This window comes from Panthera onca, chromosome B1 (genome assembly GCF_046562875.1).
Source record: "Panthera onca isolate mPanOnc1 chromosome B1, mPanOnc1 haplotype 2, whole genome shotgun sequence".
NCBI classification, from domain to species: domain Eukaryota; kingdom Metazoa; phylum Chordata; class Mammalia; order Carnivora; family Felidae; genus Panthera; species Panthera onca.
Window position 1 is genome coordinate 65,396,007 of NC_138342.1, and position 21,123 is coordinate 65,417,129.

A 21,123-nucleotide genomic window follows, 5' to 3' on the forward strand; every position below is an offset into this window, starting at 1 on the left:
CACTAAGTCTGCAGCATTTACTGGGATCTGATTCTGTCTTGCCTTCATTTCTCCTTTTATCTACTCCCCTGCCCTCATTCTTGAACAGCTGGAAGAATACATTTTATTCTGTCCATCAAGCACACACTATGAAACCAGAGTGCTTAAAAATACCTCTTCTATGACCCTCTGCTATTCCCACTGTATAGATCCATGGGGAGCAACCCACTTAGCAGAAAAACATGGAAAATCGAAGAAGATGAATCGTTTAACAGTTATGCACGTCAAGTTCTGTTGTCAAAAATATTCTTATTACTCAGCCAAACACCCTTTGAGTTTGCTGTCCTAAAGGTAACCATTCCAATGAATAGGTTGCCCTTTAGAATAGATACTCTCTGATGTATATTTTAAAAAAGGTGGCCGTGCAATAGGGGAAATTTAATTTGGGAATTTGATGATTGAAAATAGCACTTTAATTCTCAACCTGCATACTGAATGCTGGGCATAAATCACAGAAAATTTGGCTTAAGAGAATTTACGTAATTTATTTACTTTCCTGGGTAATCATTTCTATGGAGTTCTATAAAATATAAGTGTTTATATCAGAAATGTGCCTGTAAAAAAAGGTACAGCTAATTCTCAGAAGTATGTCTTTCACAGGAAGAGCAGAAGAATTCACAGAAAGTTTCTGTTGTATGTTTAAGCATGCTTCTTTTCTTTTAAAGTATACTAACAAACTTTTCTAAAGTTTTGTTTATTTTGGCACACAAATGCAAAGTAGCAATTTATCACAATTGAACTTACTACTACTTAAGCAGATTGCCTTATTTAAATAGAAATAAACTATACACATATGATATATATGAAATCACCCATCAATGAAATCATCATGCCTATACTCTAGTATTGTGTTTTATTATAAAGCCAATAGTCTGATTAGACATTGTTTGCATTTAATACATGATTTAAAACATATCAAATGAAATACTACAAAATTTTTATTTAATTTATAAATTAAAATTCTCTTGGGTTAAATGAAACAGGGTTTTGGAAACAAAATATGTCCAACTCTCATCCAGCTGGCATATCACCTTATATACACAGTACAAAGCTGAAAACAACCCTCTAGTTTACTCTCATATATTGTTAAGAATTGTACACCGTGTATCAAATTCTTAGTACACATAAAAAATTAAAATTGTAAAACAGAACAGTAGACATGTGTTCCTAAATGGGCAAGGAAAAGATGATATTAATGATGATTAACAACAAACTAAATTAATGCATATATTACATTAGGCTGATGCTGCTGGTAGTTTAGGTTAAACTGCAAAATAATAGCTTATCTTGTACTCTAGTTTGATTTGATTAGTACATGAAAGTTAAAGTAGGATAGTTACTAAATATATATCATGCAAGTCAGGACTCATTAATTTCAAAATTTAAAGCCAAGCTAAAATTAAAAAAAAAAATTAAATTACACTTATCTTCAGTTTACTGGCCATACACAATTACATTTAATTAATGCTCACTGAAGCTTAAAGTTACCTAAATTAATTAATTGAATGAACTCATGTACAGAAAACACGTATAAATGTAACTCCTTACTAATACCTAGAACATTTGAAGGGGGTCCTTGCTTATGTCGTTTTTGATAATTTTTAAGTAACTTGGCCCGTCTAACATCAAATACAGTTGTTTAATCATGGTTACATTTACCTAAAAACGTCAATGAATTTGACATTAAAATTTACGAACCTAATTTGCCTAGGAGACAGTAAATACCTTCTTATTGAGAATTCAGTTTTATTAATTATATTATGTTTAATTTAAGATATTCTTTATTTAGAACATCTATAGAAGTAAATAGAGGGTTCCAATAAGATGTAATAATACTGTGGTTTTATTTCACAAATAATACCATCACTTGTTTCTGACAAAACTAATTTGAGAGGGTGGATGTATATAAATTATCTTAGTTCATTTGCTGAGTTATGGTAGCCAGAAGTTCAAAATTATGTGATGATAATAAAGGATACCAACAAAAGTTATTTCTGAATATAATAATTATATTGCTTTAGATGCTTTTATTTCTTATGACTGAAAATAAAACAACCATCTGCCAGGTAAATTTTTTATAAAATTGATCTCGAACTAGAAAACTGAATAATTTTCTTACCTTGACATGTTTGCCCTTCCATAGGATGGAGGAACCAACTATGACTTCCCACATTTTCAGTAACAAAATGAAAATATTGCACTAACCAAAACCTTGAATTCTGGCACTGTGCTGGCATTGCTACAATGAGAAGCAAATGAAAATCACTTGTTGAAGAGATTCTATACCTCCTTTAAGATTTCTTGCATTGCTATATCTAAATGTTGATCATGTGAAATCTATTTTTAAGCCAATAATCTTTTTATAAGGTTTTGAGAGAAGCTTTGAGACACGACTCATCTAATTTTTCTTTTAGTAGTTAGTCCAATTGTACTAACTAGTTTTTGAGATATGATTATCATATAAGTAGATATTAGTTGAAGAAAAGAGTTAGCTCTCCATCTAACTCTACCTATTGGAAAGTCTCAGGAGAGAGAAGGGAGGAGAACCCAGCCTTAGCTGAGTCATGGAGACACTCTTACATGTAAGAATCACAAACAACATTCAGAAACACTATGAGACAATTGAGCTACAAATCATGCATCCATATTTAAGCAATTTTATGTAATAAAATAGTAGATCAGAGATCAAGAGCTCTTACATACTTTTTGTTAAATTATCCTTTTTTTTCTGGCTCTGCCATATATCTATCCCACATTACTCTCTAGGCCTTGTTTTATCTAAGTCCATCATATGATCTTTAATGTCATTTCCTGCTTTGTCATCAATGATTGTACAAGTCTTAAAATGTCGAGGTACCGAAAAAAGGACATGGTTCCTTCTCAGATAAAACTAAAAATTGATGTCCAGATTACACTGGATAACCACATGAAAAAAAATTGTCAATGAGGTGATAAACAGAGATATTTTTTAAAGAGATATGTGTCTTGGATTAAAAAAAAATAAACTAAGCATGAGATTGGATCAAGAGATTTACAAAAGGGGGATCAACTCTGGGCTTAGCTTTATGAAGGGCTTTGCAAGTTTGAATGAATCCAGAGGGGAATGGTCAGAGTAGTATCCTTGTTGATAATTAATAGTTCTAAGACCTTGTCAAACGTACAATTTTTCAACATCTCTGTTCTGAGTGAAATCCCACTTTCTCCACGAAGCCTCCTAGAAATTCATAAAGGAATATGAGTAATCTCGTCCTGATGCCACTCCTCCAAATAAGTATAGCTTGTGACATAAATTTCCTCCTCATTCCCTTACTTTAGTATTTTCTGAGATCCTGCTTTATACAGGATCTCAACTAGTGAAACATTTCTTTATTTGCTCAATACTTGTTCAGCATGTTCCTTGTGGATATTAACATCAATGTACGCTCAGAGTTTGAATTTCTGGAACGAGTATATCTGCCTTCATTGTACATTACCCAACCCAAGTTCAGGCTGATAAAAAGAACTTCAGAAACACTCTTAGAGGATAGCAATTTTGAATGACATGTCTCTCTGACTTAAAGACTCCATAGAGCCTATGGGATATTCTACTTATTCCAGAACTTGGTATATAATTATATTTATGTGTAGGTCCCTAGCATATGACCTAGCATAGGTCCCTAGCATATATTTTTGTATAGGTCCCTAGCATATGAGCATAGGTGCTCAAAAATGCTTATGGAATGGATATAGTGCTGAGTAAGATTTGATGAAGATAATGATAACAGAAGTTCATATGACATAGGAAATGGCTCCTGCAAGAAAAGGAACACCTGCTACCCCTCTCACTGTACTTGGACTTCTCAAACACAAATCCTGAGTCCAAACTAAAAATGCCAGGCACACGCAAGCTGCATTTAAGTATGAAGAAAGTACTCATTGTATGAAACTTCAATGTCGTTGGTAATCATAAAAATAGGTTACTGTGCAAATCCTGATGCTTTTGCTATTTGCAGGCCAAACAAGCAGTCCAGTGGGATGTCAGTAGGTATCAGTGGGAGAGCGAAGACGTTTCTTTTTGGTAATTTATTTCTAGATGTGTTTTTTCCCCTCAACTCAGATAAACTCTCTCAGAGAAGACCGACGTTTGCTGTACCCTACAGAGAGATTAGTGAATACATAATCACAAGGTGACAGGTCTGGTTCCAATGTGTTTCTCATTAAATTCTCCGTCATTTTCTCTGTGGGAAACCGGAAAATTTATCAGATTTTCATAAAGAGAGGTGAATTTCCGCTGAGGAGGCAACACAATGTTTTTTACTCTCTGGAGTGCAATTATGTCTCTGCTTCCACAGCAACACTTCATTTTACCATAGGGCTCTCTTTGAAGGATGCATGTATTCCATAACCCGTTTCCATACTTTGACACAGGTTACATATTTACATTTTTAAAGTTTGCTGGTTGTCCTACATTTTCCCCAGTAAAGGGCCCCTGAGAGCAAGTGTAACTGCATGCTAGAATGTTAAATGGACGAAAAGGATATAGCAAGACCTCCCTAACAGTCACATCCTAATGGAGCATGGGACAGAATAAGTTTATATTTTAGAATGGAATAGCAGCATACAAGCTGTACGTTCTCAGCCTAGCCTTTTTTATGCATATAAGGATGCATTGCAAAGAGGTAGAAATATGTTTTCTGTTGAAGCAGTGACAGAATAGAAGTCACGTCGATGACCTCTATAACTCCCCTTCGAGGCCTGCAGCTCTTGTCAGTTATGATTAGGAAAGAAAGTCACACCCATATGTGTTGCCACGTTAGTCATATCTCTGGATAATAAAATTGGATAGGCTCAGAGAGAGTCAGTTTTCACCTTAGAAATCATGTTGTTTGAGGGGCACCTGGGTGGCTCAGTCAGTTAAGCGTCCAACTCTTGGTTTCAGCTCAGGTCATGATCTCATGGTTCATGAGATCCAACCTGGCATGGGACTTTGCGCTGAGCATGGCACCTGCTTGGGATTCTTTTTCTCCCTTTCTCTCTGCCCCTCCCCTGCGTGTGCATGCTCACTTTCTCTCTCTCTCTCTCTCTCTCTCTCTCTCTCTCTCTGTGTGTGTGTGTGTCTCTGTCTCTCAAAATAAATAAACAAACATTAAAAAAGAAAAAGAAATCCTGTTGTCTGAGATTCTCAGCCTTTACCATCTGGACAGCGAGATACTAAATGGGAAAGAGACACACATCCCAGGTTGCTGGCCCAGAGCACAAACCACAAGATCTCTCTACTAGTCAAGGGAGTTTAACGTTTAATGATGTGAAATCAACTCAGTCTAGCAAACTCCCCAGTCCAAAGGAGCCTGCCCCAACTAAAAGAATAATGATTTCTTGGTTGCTAACAATTTATGGCAGGAATCTCTAATACATTTCTAATGAAAACTTTCAATGTTCATTTAACCCTTTAAAGTACACTGCCATTGTGCTGAATTCTAGGAATAAAACTAAATAAAGGACCCGTGTGGGAGAAAACTTATACTCTGGCTTCTATTATCAGGGCAATGGATCATATCTTCTGTGTGTTACATCCAGTTCTCAGTGAGTTGAAAATGACACTTCTTGTCTAAGGAATTTAATATGTCAGGATATGACTTACCATGGTAGACTCAAAAGCTTAAGCTGTAGGTGACAGCATGCGCTTTGGGAGTATTCACCAATTTCTTTGGCTCCCCTATTAGAATTTATAGCATGTTTTCCACTGATTATTGACAAAGATGTAAGATTATTCTGTGTTCATTAAGAGATGATTAAGGGTCTGATAGAACATAGGAAAATGGAATGTAGGCTTTCTGAGAGACTTCAAATTCCATCGGTTATGACCAACCCTGGCCTGATAGCTAGATGGGAAGATCAGTGACCATCTAATTTTAATATTTCTCAGAAATGGGAAAAACTGATTTGTATTTGCCAGAGTCTGATTTATTTCCCAAGATGAAGACATACACAGGATAGAAACAAGTGCGTGTATTAAAAAATGAAGGGGCAAATGTGGCCCTGGGTCCCCCCTAAATTTTCAGCTCTCTTTTTACCTGTTTGCTGGAAAACTGTTAACAATTTAGCCCTTAAAAATAATAATAACAACACCTACCTCCCACTGTTTGTCTTGAACAAAGGATTGTATCAGACTCCCCTTGAGAACAGCTGCTGCTTTTTGCGCTGCTAGGATTAGTGCAAACGAACCTCCCCCAGGACATTTGAGGGAGTTGGCAAATGTTGCCCTGTCTACCTTGGGTGTTATAGAGGCACCCCTGCAGTGGTTTCAGACAGCGTGCCTGTAACGTTGGCCTGCAGTCAATAAATATTTCATGTCTCTTGACCCGAGGGTGTGTTCAGGGACCACCCTGCAAGTATCTGCCTCTGTGGTCACAGCTCCGTGCCGTGGGCGTAAAGGTGGGTGTTGAGCCAGAGGCAGGATGTACAGGCAGGATCCAATGTGGTTAAAATTTGGGATCACTGGTCTGGCTGTAGGGGATCTGGAGACTTCTTCATGTCAACACTCATTCTGGGAGGAGAAACATGTCCACCAGTGGGTTATCGTCAGGCATCAGCGTGACTCACTCAAGGGTTAATGGAAGGAAGCATTCATAAGAGGTGAGGTTGCAGGTTAAGAGAGAAATAGAGGCCTCTTGTACTCCTCACCAGGCTTTCATGGTTAAGGCAACTACAATGTTGTCTGCCCTGTAGGAAGGGTCCTCAAAGTTCCCAAAAAGGGAGGACCGAAGTGGGAAGGGATCCATGCCTCCTTAACTCTTTAAAACATGTCATGAGTTGTGCATCAAAACAATAGAGCACCAAGTAAATACCTGATGAGCTGCATGATTCAGGGTTTGCTCAAGTCTCTAACTGTTTAATAAAGACACCCAAAGGCCAGAGAAAGTAGAGCCAGTTTTGTATCACTAGAAAGAATAAGAGGAAAAGTGAAAATGACATGTCAGCTAATGGAGGGTGGGTCTAGCTGTTATAAATTATAATTTGGATGGCTTGCTTATTTATTTCCTGCTTGTTTGTTTTTTATGGACATTGGATGAGTACCTACTGTACACCTAATATAGTACAAAGGATTGGGTAACCAGAGAGAAATAAGGCATGGTTTCTTCCTTCAAGAAGCTTAAAGTGTAGGGGTGCCTGGCTGGCTCAGTAAGTAGAGCATGTGACTCTCGTTTTTAATTTTTTAATGTTTATTTACTTTTGAGACAGAGAGAGACAGAGTATGAGTTGGGGGGGGCGGTGCAGAGAGAGAGGGAGACACCGAATCTGAAGCAGGCTCCAGGTTCTGAGCTGTCAACACAAGCCTGACGCGGGGCTCAAACTTGTCAACTGCGAGATTAGGACCCGAGCGAAGTCAGACACTCAACAGACTGGGCCACCAAGGTGTCCCTAGCATGTGACTCTTAATCTCAGGATTATGAGTTCAAGCTTCACATGGGTCATGGAGCTTACTTAGGAAAAAAGAAGAAGAAGAAGAAGAAGAAGAAGAAGAAGAAGAAGAAGGAGAAGGAGAAGAAGAAGAAGAAGAAGAAGAAGAAGAAGAAAGAAGAAGAAAAAGAAAAAGAAGAAGGAGCTTAAAGTCTAAATGGGAAGATGTACAATTAAAGAAATAAGCCCCATACATCCTATGGTGGATGGGCTGGGCTCAGCAGGCAATAGTATTAGTGTTAGCGACTTGACTATAATAACTACTACAACCACCTTATGTTTGAACAGCACATTCCAGTTTAGCACTTTTTGTTTGCAGAATGTATTTAACTATCTTATCTATTTAGATATAGAAGGAAATCATCTAAAAAGAAATGAGAGGTGCTTGGGCGGCTCAGTTGGTTAAGCCGACTCTTGATTTTGGCTTAGGTCGTGATCCCAGGGTCATGGGACACAGCCCCACGTTGGGCTCTGCACTGAGCATGGAGCCTGCCTCAGATTCTCTCTCTCTCTCATTCTCTCTCTGTCTCTCTCTAAAATAAATAAATAAATAAAAACTTTTAAAAAAATAAAGAGAAATGAATAGCTTCTGAAGCGTTAGCATTGAACTTTGGATACTGCGGTGCCCTGGGCAGGTTTCCTCTTCAGTTCCGGGACACTCATTCCCAGCTGCCGGAGGCTGTGTCCCTGGACCTTGAGGAACCACCCTGTCCTGTCCCAGGTTACTCCTATTTCCAGAGGCACCCTGACACCAATGACTGGCTGATTCAGAGATACAATGGCCTGGCCCACTTACCGCAGTCTGTAACACATATAGGGCCATCCTAGCTTCAAAGCACTGCTAGGATCAGCTGAAGTCTCTGTCGTGACTGTACACAGGATCACCTTCTCCCTCTACCCTGCCTTCTCCACTTTGGAATCGGTGAGGATGCAGACAAAATACAACAGGCTCCGTTAAAAAGTGAAAAGGTAATAAACTAGCTAAAAAGTGAATGCTGTTTTAGTGTGATATATTTAAATATTGCACGGGCATCCTGTATTTTTACTGATTACATTTGGCCACTATATTTACAGGTATAACACAAGAGCCCTCCCCAGATAACCTGAGCGCTATTCTCCGCCACAGATTGTTTACAGGAAATTCATTCTCTAGGAAAAGTTATTCTGGTCGATAAGCACCACGGGGAACCCCGGACTAAAAGGAAAACTCAGAAGGGAACAAGAAGAGGATCTGGAAAGATCTTTCACATTTGGGGGGGACACATTTCAAGACTCTCCTGTTCTAAGCAATGACAAATTCAGAAGTGTCAGTGGCTATACAAACACATTATTTATTCCACGTGTGATCTCGAGGCTTTGACTCTTGGCTCTACCACACAAGATATTAGCTATGAGTCTGTGTGTGTATATGTATTATACCAAAGCACATGGACTGTATGTCCTAAAATAATACAGGGCATGTAATCAGTTTGTGACTAACCAGTCTGAAAGTCTCTTTGAGAGTCGATCACTTCCTCCTTCAGGGAACATATTTTTTTTTTTACAAATTTTCCAAAGTGCCATAAGCTCCTGGTCTTTTGGCAGCTCAGTGGCTGTTCTGTCCTTGTCTCTTCATCTAACTCTGCTTCCACCTGGTCTCTAAACCATGCAGGACCCCAGGGCTGTTTCTGGCTCTTTTCTGTTCTCTTTCTCTGAACTCACTCCCTATGTGACCTCACCTCTGCTCTAAGCGCTCTCTCTGTGCTGATGACTCCCCAAATCTAAATCCCCAGCCTCCACTTCTCCCAGAATTCCAGGTTCACAAGCTCGCTGCCTACTCCACATTACCACTTGTGTGTCTAACAAGAATCTCAAACCTAGCATGTCCAGAACTCAACTCTTGTTCCCAAACCGGTTAATCTTCCTGACTTCCACAGGTTAATAAACAGCATGATGATTTATTTATTCAGTGCCTTGAGCCAAAAATCTAGGAATCATTCTTGTGCCTTCTCTTTTCCTCATAACCCTCATCCAAGCCCCCGGTGACTCCTTTGCCTAAACCTTCAGAATAAATTCTAAATCTCACCACTTCTCTCTGTTTTATACCTCAGTCCAAGCTACCCTCTTCTCTACCTTGATCCAATGCTACAGCCTCCCAACTGGTCTCCCTTCTTCCCACTGGCATAGATTTTATAGAGAAGTCAGAATGAAATTTTTAAAACATAAATCATGTCATTCTTTGGCTGAGAACACTCCAGTAGCTTCCCAGCCCACTAGACTGGATCTGGTCCCTCCTTTGCTCTCCTATCACATCTCCTGCTCTCCGTGCACCTCAGGGTTCTAACCACAGCGGACTGGGCTGCTGTCCCTCCAGCTCTTCACTGACCCCTCTCCTTGGAGATGCTTTCCTTCACCACTCTGTCTATAGAGTCTCTTCCCCAACTTATTCAGTTCCGTCCCCATCTTATTCTCTTTAGGTCATTTTTCACACTCCTTAATAATCTTGTATTCCCCTGTGTTTACTGGTTTCCCCAGGGGAATGTGAGTCATGCCCTCAGTAGACTGTAAGTACCTTGAATACTCGATATTTATTGATTGAATTAATGCAGCCAGCTGTGTTATAGCATTTGCTTTGAGCATATTAATTTGTTCTCACGCGATTGCTATATAATGGAGCAATGTGAGCATGATGTGAATTTTTGGTTTGCTTATGTGATTTCATCTGTCAGAAATACTAGGCATTTCAGCTCAATGAGGCAGCAGAGGAATACACAACATATACTACACCTGCGTCATGAGGTCGGTTAGCCACACCTGCCCTCGTCTGGTTTTACGACTTTCCACCTGATTTCTTTCAACCATGTCATGGACTGAATTGTGCGCCACCCCCACCCCCCTCATTCATATATCAAAGCCCTAACTCCCAATGTGACTATATTTGGAGATAGAGCTTTCAAGGAGATAATTAAGGTTAAATGAGGTCGTAAGAGTGGGGCCCTAATCTCATAGGACTGGTATCCTTGTAAGAGGCAGAGCCACCAGAGTTCACGCTCCTGCCTCTCCCCCCCACACAAGAAGAAAGGCCACGTGAAGACAAAGTAAGAAGGCACTTGTCTGTGTGAAACCACTTAAAAGCATAAAGTTAAACAAAAATCAAAATGGTTGCACTGATGATTCAGCCAGGCTTGATTTTACACTTTTTTCCTCTCTTCGGCCAACCTCCCCTGCTCCTTTCTGAGCCTTTTGTTTCTGGAACCCCTATACCACCCTGAAAACAAGCCAGGAGGCTGGCCACACATATGCAATTCCTGTCGAAACCGGCTAGGTCCTGTAATTCCCTATAAATGCCCCCAGCCCCTTCCTCCTGGCGGGTATGCAGTTTTGAAGGCTGTAGCTTGCTGCAGCCTCCTTTGCCCAGCAAAGCAATAAACTCTTCCTTCTTTATCCACAAACTCTGCTTCCTCATGTTACATATTTCAACTCCTGAGCACAGAAGTCAGTTTTCCAACAACATGGAAGCCAGGAAGAGAATTTCTCCAGAAACCAAATCTATTAGAACCTTGATCTAGGACTTTCAGCCTCTAGATCTGTGAGAAAATAAATTTCTGTTGTTTAAGCTACTGACTCTGTAGTATTTTGTTATGACAGCACTAGCTAAGGCAAACCGCTTGACGGTAACTCACAAGCTACTACTCTTCCCGCAGCCAGCACCCTCCCTCCTTTTAATTTTTTCCTCCTCTTTCCCTTCTGCCTTTTTCTCGCTCATCCTCTCTGTTCTCTATTCTTTTTTCATCGTCTCTTATGTGATAAAAGTTTTGTCTCACTTTTTTTTCCTTTCTTTTTCTCTGTTACATTGGGAGCTTAAGTAAACAACAAACATAAGACCTTCGTGAAAGTAAAATGCCACATTTATTATAGTATTTATTATTTTTTAACTATGTAACATGCATGAACTGTACTGTCATTTTTTATTAGGTTTCTATCCTCATTTACGTGTTTCTCGTAAAGTTTTGAGTGCTGTGTTCCCAGCCCCATTTTCTCATGGGTCCCGGGGTCTTTACTGCACAATTCTGCATATTGCAGTGAGTTTTAGAAATCGCATATGCTGGGTTATATCAGAAATGGCTCTTTTATCCTCCCAGAAAATCAGAGTTAGAAAAGCTGACTTTACAGATAAAGCAAAAAGATTGAAGCATTATGCGTAAGTCACAACGTGTTCTTATTTACTGTGCCAGGCACACTTCTGTCTTGTATCTTCTGATATTCATCCTTAGTTTTCACCTCTGGCAACCATCTTTAATCTGATGGTGTTCAAATTAAGTCGTCTTGCTGTGTAATATTTGCTGTGGCAAAAGAAGTGAGGATATGACTTAGATAATTTAGGTCTGATGTCTACCACTAACAATGCAGTAAGGATTCAAATTTTCAGCGGTATATCCTTATTACTGGACTCAGCAAACTGGGCTGACAACTGCCTAATCTCCATGCTTTATTTTATTTTGTAGGTCAAATATAGATTCATTATTAAATAATATCAGTTTCAAATTATATAGGTCAGCCGCAAATAAAAATAGATTTATATATAAAAAACCCATTTTATTATTATTTTAAGGAACCACACATTTTATTATTAGATAGTATTTTTCAAACATGTACTACATGCAGATATGTAAAAATGACTGAGGATGACTTAATTCTTCCTTTGGTTGTTTCATGTATATTGTTGCCAAAACTGGGAGCCATTTGGCATCACTGCTCTATAATGGGAAGAACTGAGACTGGCAGATGGAGGTCTGTGTCCTGATCTCAGCACTTCCATGAATTCACTAGAAGGGTTTGAACTTGTTAATGGGGCTTAACTTGATGATTTGTAAGGTTCCTCTGCAAAGTGAGCAGGTGTATTAGGGCTCTCCAGAGAAATAGGATATTTATATTTATATTTATATTTATATTTATATTTATATTTATATTTATGTCTATGTCTATGTCTATATCTATGTCTATGTCTATATTTGTCTATATCCAAAGATATATATCTCTATCTAAGAGATTTATTATAGGAATTGGCTCATGTAATTATGAAGGCCTAGAATCCCATAATCTGCTATCTGTAAGCAGAAGTACCCAGCTCAAACAGAGAGATTGAATTTATACTCTCTCAATCTTCTTGTTCTTTGTGGGCCCTCAATGGATTGCATGATGCCCCATCCAATTGGGTAGGGCTATCTTCTTTACTTGGTCTACCAACTCAAATGCTACTTTCTTCCAGAAACATTGTCACTCAGAAATAATGTCTTATCAGTTTTCTGGGCATCCCTTAGCCCAGTCTAATTTCCAGATAAAATTAACCATCTCAACTAGGTTTTCTGCTGCTTCCCCTTCAGCTCACTTTCCAGATTGGCTGCATTTAGAGCTGTCCTCTGTTCAGATTGTAAATCATGGAGAACTCTGTTCTTTCACCAAAACTTCTGAGACTTCTGCAAGCTCCCTTTAGAAAGGCCCTAGTGGGGGCGCTGTCTGGTGGCTTAGTCAGCTAAGTGTCCGAGTTCGACTCAGGTCAGGATCTTGCATTCATGGGTTCAAGCCCTGCATGGGGCTCTGAGCTGTCAGTTCAGAGCCTCGAACCTGCTTCAGATTCTGTGTCTTCCTCTCTCTGCCCCTCCTCTGCTCACACTCTGTCTCTCTCTGTCTCTCAAAAACGAAAATAAAAAAGCATGAAAACCAAAGAAAGAAAGAAAGAAAGAAAGGTCCTAGTGGACAGAGAGGCACAAGAAAAAGTCTTTTGTAAGAACACACAGTTCTTGAAACTTTTGAATGTGGTGCACGTAGGAATGAACAATCTAATAGTTACAGACTACTGACAAGGGAGGAGAGGATGACAATAATACATGGTTAATTTGATCAGTAATGTTAATTGAGTGAATGAAAAAAATGGACAAAGATTTCTTCCTTTGCTGCTCTAGGCCAACTGTCAAAGGTCTTTCAACCTCATTCCACTCTGGAGTAGAAGGAGCGGATGAGATCATTGCAATGTAGAGATAAACAAAACCTTTAAACTCTCCCAGTAGATTAAAATTTTTTTTCAATGTGACTCGCAAAATAGGTCACATATCTTAGCTGAGCTACCATTAATCTACTGATATATAAGCTCATCTCTCTCTCTCTTTATTTATTTATTTTGAGAGAGAGCAAGACAGAGAAAGCACAAGTCGGGGAGAGACATAGAGAGAAGCAGAGAGAGAATTGAAAGGAGGCTCCACACCGTCAGTACAGAGTCCATCATGGGGCTTGAAATCATGAACCACAAGATCATGACCTGGGCTGAAATCAAGAGTCAGGAGCCCCCAGGCTCCCCTAAGCTCATTTCTAAGACTCTTTTATTCCTTCTGAGAGTGAATTCTTTCCAAATGAAAAGAAAGGGAGAAAAAAAAAATCTAACAGTTATAAACACAAAAATGACAAAAAAAAAAAAGGCAAAAAATAAATGTATACACTGAGGTACATACAGCAAGTTGGATTAAATTGCCTCTAAGGCACTATCCAAATGTAAGCTTTTAAAAAAATACGTAAAACTTACTAGTTGTAAACATGTTGATTGGCTGCTACATTAATTGGAATTTATGTCATTTGTTCAAAATCTCACAGAAGTGGAAAACCATGGTAATAACACTCACAGGAAATGACCTTACGATGTGCTTAAATATTGCAGTGATAAGCCATACATTCAATAGTGAGGTACTCATTCAAAAAGCTTGTGATCTTGTCTCCGGGAGGGCTGTTAGGATTAATTTTCCACAGATCTTGAGTTGAGGAAATGAGAACACTATTGTTAAGGACAACAACAACAAAATGAGCAAACTGTTGAATTCTACAAAAGATGGTCTGTTTTGTCTTCAAAATACAGTAGGGGGCAAAGGAAAGGGCACTTTAAGAAAAATGACATGCATATTTTTAGCAGAAGTTACGACCACTCATGTGATTCAACATAAAATATGTCATATCTACATAATAGCTTCATGCTTGCTATTGTGCTAATTGAACTGTACTTTTGATGCATTCTCTATTCATGTTAAAGTGTGGGTAACAAATGATAGAGGTCAACAGTCACGGCAATTGGACATTCTGAGTATCTTTCTTCTGTGACTCTGAGTCAGTCTCCTCAGTGGATTACTAAACACATTCCAGAAATCTCATAAGTTACTACTGGTCTAAAAATGGATATAATTAAAGACGAGTAAACCTACCGCAGAGGCTGATGTAATCTTTTAGGGTAATTAACACAAACTATTTACAATGGACTTTTATTCTACTTTTCTAAAGATTGCATATATGTTACTACAAGTTCATATGGCTTACCATTACAAAAGTGACCCTCCCCCCGCCCCCCCCTAACGTGCTCCTGCAAAGAAAAGATACCTGCATTGTAACTGTTCTACAGGAGGTAACATCAGTAACAACGGTTGTAACTTTGACCAGCGCCAGGAGAAGATAGAGGAATCTTTCATGAATTTCGTTACTTTAAGGATTTACCAGTAGATACACCTCTGGGTTTAGGAGTACTATGATTTGGAGCAGTAACTTCCAAAGTCTAAGATCTAATTGTCTCAACGAGGCTGCTTTTATTGCCATGACACTTGCTGCTTTCCATGGTGTGGGGAGAGGTGGTTCAGTCCTAAAAGCCTCCTTCTTTTCACACCTGAGAGAGTTTTATTAAAATATAGAAAACAAAGTTCCTTTTCTTGCTATTTCCTAATTTTAACTCGGACACTAACTTTCCACAGTAAGGTTTTCTAGTCTCTGCGGACTTACTAAAAACTCTGTGAAATAGGACACTTCTGGATAATTGATAATCTTTTCTTTCATAATTGACCATTACTTCTTACAGGCCAGGTGTTGTGCCCAGTGCTTTTGCCCTCTCTCTTCAGCCCTCACAACTACTTCACGTGAATGAGTAATTTCCCACTTTTCAGGCTGATGAAATCAGAGGCAGAGGGATTATATCAATCTCCTCAGATCACAAGGCAAAGATGAGAATCAAATCAGCCTTGGTTTCTTTGTTTGTATTCCTGGCTTTAGCTTATATACGGTATATTCATCCTTGGAACTCTGTTATATATTGCATGGTTCAAAACCTAAATGTTCCCTTCTCTATTGGGGCTTAGAAAAGAACAAATGGTCAGATGTAAGTTTGTTTCTCTGAGCCTGAGCACGGAGAGTATAAGGATTCATGTGCTGGCATATATGAGGGGTGCACTGAGCCCTGGGGAATAACTGGACAAAATGAGAGGTTAGCTATGGATTACAGGTATTGAATTGGCCTGCTTTAATTACCTCATACCTTAAGAGGTGTCCATGGGATCTTTAGTGTACTGAATTCCTATGACTTGTCCATTCTGACCCTTGATGAAGAACACAGAAGTTTTCTTTCCATAATCACACCTAGAGTCATGCCTATATGTCCTGTCATATCAGGGATTAAAATAACCTTTGATTTTTTTTTTATTAGAGCAAAACAACAACAACAAAAAAAAACACCCACAAACAAACAAACAAAAGAACCCAAATTGTAGAAATTAATAGTCACAAAACCCAGGACCCAAATCCTGTCTTTGAGATTGTTTATTCTCACTATAATTTGACCTGATTGTGACTTAGGAGTAGTGGAGATTATTTTCCTTTTTCTGAGCTGTCAAAATTCAGTTGATACATCACAGATCCCTAAAGCTATGTAGGGAACTCTTCCCTTAATTCCACCCGCTTCATTTCTAAGCATCTGTAATAGTCACAGCTGGGTTCAGTGAGAGTTCTGCTTGCCATGAGTGTGAGATCATGCCCTAAGTAATTACGGTGAGCGTGCAGTGAAAATATGTGGTGAGTATAATGTCAGGAAATCATGCAAATTTTATTATCATCAGTGAAGTGGTGGCTGGTGGAGAACTTGTCAGTATTTGCAACTTGAAGCCTCTAATTACCTTGATTTACTTGTAGTACCATTCATAACCTTGCTGCCGTGCTGTTCCTGACAGCACTTTTGCATTTTACAAGAAAGGAATAATGCCACATAAATAATTTAAAAACAATAAATCATTTAGAGTGGCTTTAAACCAAAACCTAATGCAGTAGCTGGCTGAGTTCTTGCTACATTTGACAGGTAGCTGGCATGCAGAATTCATCCATGCATTATACGCATTTACTTTTAAAATTCACAAATCCAAAACAGGATGGAAGAAACAAAAATGTGACGTAACCTCCTCTATCCTGAATAGTCCATGTCACCTTTCTGAGGCCAAATGGGAAATGGAGACATGAAGGTCTTTATAGGATAATTCTCCTTAAAACACAGATTTGCTGAGTTATGCTAGGTAAATGAGTAATTAAGACCGATTCTCCTCCAGCAGAGCTGAGTGTTGGAGGAGTACATAAACATGCCTGTGGCAACATCCCCACCCCCACCCACACAAGAGCTGGAGGGGAGAGCCTGGGAAGGTTGGGGAGCAGGATGAGAGAACAAGCTGATCTGCAACCAGTTCCCACCTACTCTCAGGGGAGGACACAGCGCTTTCTCTCTGGTCATTTCTATTCACACAAGACAAAGCAGATAATGAAAAGCAAAACCCATGGAGAAAAGCTTCTACTTAAGAAAAAGGTAGGACTGCTTCCATTATGCCGGAGGGAGAGCTGGGTCTGCCAGCTGCCTTTGGACAATTGAGTTCCTACTGGGTGCCAAGCAGGTCATTATCTCTTTTAATCCTCACAACAATTCTCTGAGGTAGGTATGATTATCCCCTTTTATAGATAAGGACAAAACCTGAGTTAGATTAAGTAATTTGCCTGAGATCACCAGCTAGGAAGGGACTATCAGAATGAAGTCTGAATCTGACTCAGGCAACACCCTCCCTCCACATCCCCTGCTTTGCCACACCCACCTCTCCTCCCAAACCTGATTTATTCTTAACCCCATCTATAAATTCATTTAGGTTTTTGACATTTGTGAGGACCATTCACAATGGTGGAGTCCCAGGGGTAAGAAGGCAGCCTGAAAGTCACCAGTAAGGCGATGTCTAAAACATCCCTCCTCTACCTCTCCCAGAGGGGTCTCCTACCATACTCTGACCTAACAACCCACAAGAGGGCAATGCACGCAGCTCACCCAAAGCAGGTGACCGCTGTGCATTTCTCCTCTATTGATTGCTTAAGCCCCCCAACGGTTATTCTCCCCAAGTTCCCAGCTACCTCGTTTCCCTCGTCAGGTGTTTCTCTTTTAGAGGAGACCTCCCCCAGGCCTGTTAAAGCCCCAAAGTGTTTTTTATTTTTTCTGCGCAAATGCCAACATTCAAATATTTCCTCAGGTCAGTGGTTCTCAAAATGTTAGCCTGTCTGAGAATCACTTGGAGGGCTTACTAACTATTGCTGTCTTGTGAATTAAAAATGCTTGATGCTCAGGCCCATAGTATGTGCTTGGTAAATGTCTTCCTTTTCTATTTTAAATTTTAAGTTTTTCCTGATTTAAGTGTATCTCGGTGTTCCACAGGCTTTGGGCATCAGTTTCTACTTACCAGCAGTGAGTTCCTTAATGCATTCAGAAGGAGGAAGGAAAGTCGCGGTGGGGGGGGGGGGTGTTCACCCCTTTATTTGTACTGTGTGAAAAAGCAAATGTACATACTTGTGTCCTCTCATGTCTGCATGGCATGCACTAAAGACGTTGTAGCATAACCACAGTTGTGCATCGTTTATGGGAAAATATCATTTCTTAAGAAAGTCACGCAGTTTGGGGCGCCTGGGTGGCGCAGTCGGTTAAGCGTCCGACTTCAGCCAGGTCACGATCTCGCGGTCCGTGGGTTCGAGCCCCGCGTCGGGCTCTGGGCTGATGGCTCGGAGCCTGGAGCCTGTTTCCGATTCTGTGTCTCCCTCTCTCTCTGCCCCTCCCCCGTTCATGCTCTGTCTCTCTCTGTCCCAAAAATAAATAAAAAACGTTGAAGAAAGTCACGCAGTTCAAATGTTTTTGAAATGTTGCAAGGAAAAGAGAGTTGCTCTTTAAGAATTAAAAGCAAATGGATGAGTCCAGCTGGTAAAATCTGCTAGAAGCTTTCTATAGCTACTAAGAGGCAAATACATTTGCTTAGAGGTTAGGCACTGATCAGAAGGGAAGCAGGGATAGACTCGGGAGACCTAGTAGTCAAAGAATCTTGCTTTTGGTGGGAAAAGACCACTAGGGAAGAAGGAATCTGGTAGTAGTGGTTCTCAAAGTGTGATTCCTGGACCAGCAACACCAGCATCACCTGAGATCTTGACAGAATGCATATTCTCTGGTCTCACCCCAAACCTCCTGAATCAGAAACTGTGGGCATGGGGCCTAGAAATATATGTGTTAGCAAGCCCTCCGCAGGATTCTGATGAATCAGAAAGTTTGACAACACTGGCCTCAAGCAAATTTTTTCAAGAAAGGACCAAAAAGGGTAGAAAGTACATTGACCTGAGATTTTAGTTATGACTGGTCTGTCACTGCCAGCAGAGTCTTTCATAAGGACAATGAAAAGCAATAGGAGGACAGAAGTCCAGATGATTCTCAACCCTGGCTGCACATTGGAATCGCTGGAGGCACTTAAAAAATGCTGTTCCAAAGTGGCTTATGCTGAAAACAGCAAAAAACCAAATACCCTAAAAGACACACAAAACCCCCCACCCTGTGCTACCTCCTAGCCATTCTTATTTCATTGTCCTGAGGTGGGGCCTCAGAGTTCCATTTTTTTTTTTTTTTAACGTTTATTTATTTTTGAGACAGAGAGACAGAGCATGAACAGGGGAGGGGCAGAGAGAGAGCGAGATACAGAATCTGAAACGGGCTCCAGGCTCTGAGCTGTCAGCACAGAGCCTGACGCGGGGCTCGAACTCACAGACCGTGAGATCATGACCCGAGCCGAAGTCGGATGCTTAACCGACCGAGCCACCCAGGCGCCCCAGAGTTCCATATTTTTAACAGTTCGTCAGATGACTCTAGTGTGGTGGCCCGTGTTGAGAATTATTATTGTTATTTTTAATGTTTTTATTTATTTTTGAGGGGGGGAGGAGTAGAGAGGGGGGAGGTCAGAGGATCTGAAGCAGGCTCCACCAGCGAGCTGGATGTGGGGCTCAAACTCATGAAGTGTGGACTCATGACCTGAGCCAAAGTTGGAAGCTCAACTGCCTGAGCCACCCAGGCGCCCCTGTGTTGACAATTACCATTGTAGAGACTTGAAGTCTGGAACACTGCAAAACTTAAAATACCGTGACAGAAAGTTAGTCACATTTTCTTAAATTTTCTAAATTTAATTAAGGGCTGGATGATAACAGCTGTCATTTAGCTGAGTTACCAGACCTGTCACGATGAGGAGACGATGTACATTGCAAAGCTACTGCCATTGTTCCTACTGTGACCTGTTAGCAGCCTTTAAAGGTCTGCTGGGCCCATATACAGTAGGGGTGTATACCTTTAAACTGAGCCTGTGGCCCCTTTACAACTATCCTCTGCCTGAGGGGAAAGTAGTGAAGCTCAGGGAGGAAAATTCGCACTGGAGCACCTGCCTTGCCACTAACAAGCTATACCGCTAGGTCAAATAACTTAAATGCTCCGCACTTGTTTCTTTATCTGTTCCACCCAGTAAGTTTCCTTCCGGCTTAAAAATAAAAGCTTTACTCATGGTTTCTTTTGTTTCAGGAAAAGTGGACATTTTTACATTTATATATTGTTAAGAGACAACCTAGTTCAATGCACCACAGATCTCAACTTTTGAGTGTTATTCCTTTGACTTTTTTAAAAATTAAAGTTAACCTTTCACTTTCTGATACCTTTATGGATATTCTAAGGGAAATGCAGAAGTTGCCAGAATTATGCTCACACTATGAACTGAGAATGTCCACTTTACCTCTTCCAACTGAAAAATCACAAATGACACCAGGTACAATCTGTTAAGTTACCTGGAAAGTCAAGTTTTGATGAAAGAAATGGAATTGGCCATGGAAAGTAAGAAGCTTCCCTGGCTGCCTTTATTTTCAACTACTGTTCGAGGTGTTTATGTTTGATTTCATGATTCTTTTTTACTTTTTATTCTTGAAGCCAACTTATACGCTGAGAAGGGCTTGGCTAAAGCACATTCTTTTCCTCTTATAAATGATGCTCCAGATCGTATGCAATTCTGAGAGGTACCATATGAAGCGTATCACACAATTATTACGGTCCATTCATCATGGTTGGTTTCAACAGCTGGATTTGGAAACCATACAAGGATCAGATTCTAAATGGAGTACTTAGGAAGGAGATAGATATGGCCTCTACCTTTATTGCTCCTGCAGTCTATCCTTTTTGCATTTTAATGTTGTAAATATTTCTTCCGCTGTAGCATAAAACATCTCTCTTTTCCCATCTCTCTCCCATCCCTCCTACCCTCCCTCTTTCCCTCTTACTCTAGCATATCTCCGAGAACTATTAACTCAGAAAAGTTCATTAGAGAGTTTCATATAAACTTTCATTTTGAGGCACAGGTCAACCAATAAATGCCAGTTTTTGATCATATTCTTTTAACAAACCTTGATACACATATATGTCTATCAATACACATATGCACATGTACATGCACACACATACATACGTATGTGCCCCCTCCCCACTTTTGCAACCTCAAGAGAAAA

General features: G+C 39.9%; 1 long non-coding RNA gene across 2 annotated transcripts in view; it reads right to left on the reverse strand.

Moving 5' to 3' along the window:
• Window positions 1-11,348: 11,348 nt before the first annotated feature.
• The window catches only part of LOC132693304 (uncharacterized), a 32,377-nt gene continuing 22,602 nt past the window's right edge, over window positions 11,349-21,123 (reverse strand). The window contains exons 5-6 of one of the 2 annotated variants that reach the window (XR_013555227.2): window positions 14,133-14,281; window positions 11,349-11,801 (exon numbers count right to left, since the gene is read on the reverse strand). This is a non-coding gene — a long non-coding RNA (uncharacterized LOC132693304). The remainder of the gene's footprint in view (window positions 11,802-14,132; window positions 14,282-21,123) is intronic. The other variant, XR_013555228.2, reaches the window with a different exon arrangement.